Source organism: Anneissia japonica, unplaced genomic scaffold (genome assembly GCF_011630105.1).
Source record: "Anneissia japonica isolate Jap-2015-1 unplaced genomic scaffold, ASM1163010v1 scaffold287716_len795978_cov209, whole genome shotgun sequence".
Taxonomy (NCBI): domain Eukaryota; kingdom Metazoa; phylum Echinodermata; class Crinoidea; order Comatulida; family Comatulidae; genus Anneissia; species Anneissia japonica.
The window spans coordinates 100,397-104,468 of NW_022756589.1; positions in this window are offsets into that span (position 1 = coordinate 100,397).

The following is a 4,072-nucleotide window of genomic DNA, read 5'->3' on the forward strand; positions in this document are numbered from 1 at the left end:
ATCCACATCCTGCATTAAAATCATACCTTCTTCGCATCTGACTCGACTTTTCTTTTTAATATATTATTAACATTCGAGAGCGAGTATTATTTTATCTTTCCTACAAATAAAATATTACAGCACTGTGCAAGATGAAAATTTGCCAGCATTCGTTTATCCAGGGTGCAGTCTCAAGTATATCCACCAAACATACTTCTGGTCAGCCCAATAAGTATCTTCATATATTATTAACAAACGTGTGGTACTTATTAGGGGGCGGATCCAAAGAAAAAATATGGACAGGGACCACGCGAAGTGCGAAGCACCTACCGGGAATGAGGTGGTGTATGATCCGTCCCTACTTATGAAGATTAAGTCGCTTATAACATAATTACCCTGCAAAAGAATTAATACTTTGATTCTTACCTTCATCTAGTAGTCTTTCTATATGGTGAAAATACGATTTAAGTGTAGGCTGTAATTTAAAAACCGTTTGATCACTGTAGAGCTCCTTCAGGTACTGAGCGTTATGCTGTGGTCCAGGGGCAGGAGTGGGTTCCTCTCCCTCTGTTGTCGACATTTCCAACATCTATTCCGAGTTCAACGAAAGATGAAGCACTTAAACGACACCTTGGAGTAGATCTGCAAGGCTATTCAGATGTAAAGCGAAGCCCCTCAGCACGATGACAACGTATTACACCCAAATCCTTAAAACAGAAAATTCCAAGTTAAAGTGAATGATAATTAAAAGGTTTCCAATAGATAGCATGTAATTTGCCTATCCAAAAGGTGCACTGAGCTGTTTATCCTCACGTGAATAGGAGATTACTTCAAACAGAGTATGTTCATTGGTCGAAAAGAGACGCAAAAACAAAGGCGATTAGCTAAATCACTGACAACCTGCTGGAAGATTTAAAGAATTTGTATCAACCTTTTCCTCTTTATATTCCCGAATTGATAATCGTCTGGCTTTCCGTCAACACAGCTATTTTCCAAATCAGCCTTTACAGAAGGAACCGTTACGCGTTGCTTATGAATTTCTCTCGTTGAAGTACCATACACAAACGGATCGCTTCTTCACAGCCTATCGCTGACTCGAAATAACTGTTGCTAAGTTTCAACCGCAAGAGCTTCGTCAGTAGTTGTTTTACTATTCGTTCAATCAGGTGCTAAATCAAAGCAATCACGTGACGACATTTAGCACGTCCCCTTTTCAACTTAAAGTAGTTGAGTAAACTTTTAACTTACCATAATCCTTGCGTTGTATAACCAATGTGTTTTTTTTTTCTTGTAAGTCTATCAACTCAGACGAAGACATACCTTTTCAACTTGTAGGTCTAAATGGTTAGCTGAGGAATGCACTTGGGTTAAGGAGTTAACCTTTCTACATTTACATGTTTCGCAAAGACGAACCTAAGGGGAATCGAAGAGTATACAGTGTAGGGGCCTATTAATAGTAAGAGGATCATACTTTAACATAATACATAGTGTCATTTCAATTGTAGGTACATTTTAGGAAAAAAAACCCGCAAGTCAGTGTCACTCAAAGTAGATTTCGTTGTGCAAATAAGCATACGTGCGTGCTCTCTCTTTATATATATATATTATTATTCGTTTATTCAAATTATTTGTTCGTTGATAGCGACTAAAAAACTTGTTTTTTGAAAAATTGTCAGTTACTTCCTTTTGTCATGGTGGGGCAGTATATATATATATAAATAAAAGAGTGGAGTTCTAGTTTCTAATAAAGTTACTTGTCATACAATCCCAGGACCTTAGGTTAAAATCCTAGGATTTTTTCTTGTACAGTAGAACCTCGATTTTACGTACGGTACGGGACCGGAGCGTACGTAAATCGGGGGATTCGTAAAATAGTGCATAATCTAATTTAATATTTTTGGTTTCGTTATTATTGAGATTTGAATCGTAGGCCCACATGGAGGTCAATTGATAGGATGTGAATCAGATTTCATAATTAAACAAGAAGGACATTGCATTTGAAGATGATAGTGAGTATTGATACAATCTCTCCCAAATATTTTTACCAAGTCCATGGTTCAACCATGATTGGTCATCCTTGGTCACGTTACCCATGTAGGTTAATCAGCCATGGTGCGGTAACGCTTTCACCTATGTTAAGTTGAAAAATTTCATTTCTTAACGTTGAGTGACAAAATTTCAAAATTCGATAAATAAATTTTAAGGGTTGTGAAATTCACTCTCATCCGCCAGTACCTTCTATAACGCTTGTAGGTTTGAAAGTCACATAACAAGTCAAATTGCAACAATAGAGGGCAATGTTCATTTCCTCACAGCACAAATTCCATGATGATTCGACTGGAATGGATTGATACTTCGGTGGGAATGACCAACGAAAACTGATTGTCACTTGGGCGAGACATTATGGTGGCTGATGGTGTATTGGACAGTATCACGTGAGACACTTTTCTCAAAGAATGTCCAGGTGTTCTTTAACGTACATTTGACCCTATTGTAAACTTGCATATTTAGCTCCTCTAACTGAAACACAAACATCAGCAATAGATCGAACCAAGCACCAGGGATCGGAAAAGATCGGAAAACACAGTTGCTACACCCAGTTTAGATGACTGAGCTAAATTACTCTCCATGCTATAAAATATGGAACCCCTAAAAAACATTTAATAGCTCCCCAAAGGTCGAAAAAAGGGTTCGCTGATCTTTCCACTACAAATATGGGACTATCTTTACATTTATCAACATTTTTTTCATTTTCAATGGGTAGCTAATCAATTACTTAACTACCAAATAATCAAAAAATAATTTGTATTGGCAGGAAGACTAGAATTTAAACATTAAAAAAGTGAAAATCGGTATCGGTTTTAAAGTATACTTGTATTTTTAGCATTTGTCGTCACATTCAAACCTGACCTATTTCTGTCAATGATTTCCCTTTTATAATTATTAGGCCTAGACCTATGTACGGCTTTGAATGTGATTGTTGAATGAAAAGGGAAACTGTATCCTGAACAATATGACGATAAGAAGGAATCAGATATTGCGAAGATGACGTTTGCTAAAAAAAAAAGCATGCAGTCGCTTCTACCAGACTTGTGCATCTGCGTTTGAAAATTGTTTGTGTGATTGATATCTTCTCTAATTAATTGTGGATTAGACGTAAGATTAATTAGCATTGGTGAGCTTTACAGTTCTTTATGTTTGATTTATTCAAGTGCTTACTATTGTTGAATTTATGCAAAATGCATGATGATATAAACACCTGTTACATATTAATCAGTTACATATCTGCACACATATGCACACATTGGATGTGCATAGCGATATGTGGCAAGTGATATAAGTTACATGATTTACACTTTCTAATATTAGCGTTGTCATGCTATCCTTTGTTTCATGAAATCATCTTGTGTACAAGGACGGACAAACCACACACTCATTGTCGATTGGAAAACCTGTGCTGCGGCCTAACCCTTACAACTTTGTAACCTACCACTTTTCGATCAATCAATCACATTCTTTTAAACACCTAGACGCCTTTTATAATGAGAGGACTACTATCAAATACGTTATGTTCAGTTATATTAAATTTAGGCATAATAAAATTAATAATAATAATAAATAAAAATAATAACATATTAGGCCTATTCATAATACTATTCTTCTTCAAATATTAATTATAATTAGTATCATTAGTAACAGTTTAAACTATTTTATATTACCATTAGGCCTATCATTATTATCATAATATTATTATACATAGGCCTACTCACGAAAAAAACCAGTTTGATACCTACACAAATACATACGTGCTCTTGTGTGTAAATACATACTGTACAACACATAATAGTATGATTGAAGCGAAAAGTTTAAACTTCCATAAAAAGACATTAAGAAAGTAGCACTATTGAATGAGTTAGGAACGGGATCCGTGTATAATGGTTATCGGAAATCAATTGTTTTCATATTAGACACAATGTATTTATATAGAGGTCATACATAACTACATATGCCTAATTTTTGTTCACATTAATGGACAGTCGGATTTCTTTTATTATCATTGCATGATGTATAGGTAACATAACATGTAGGCGAG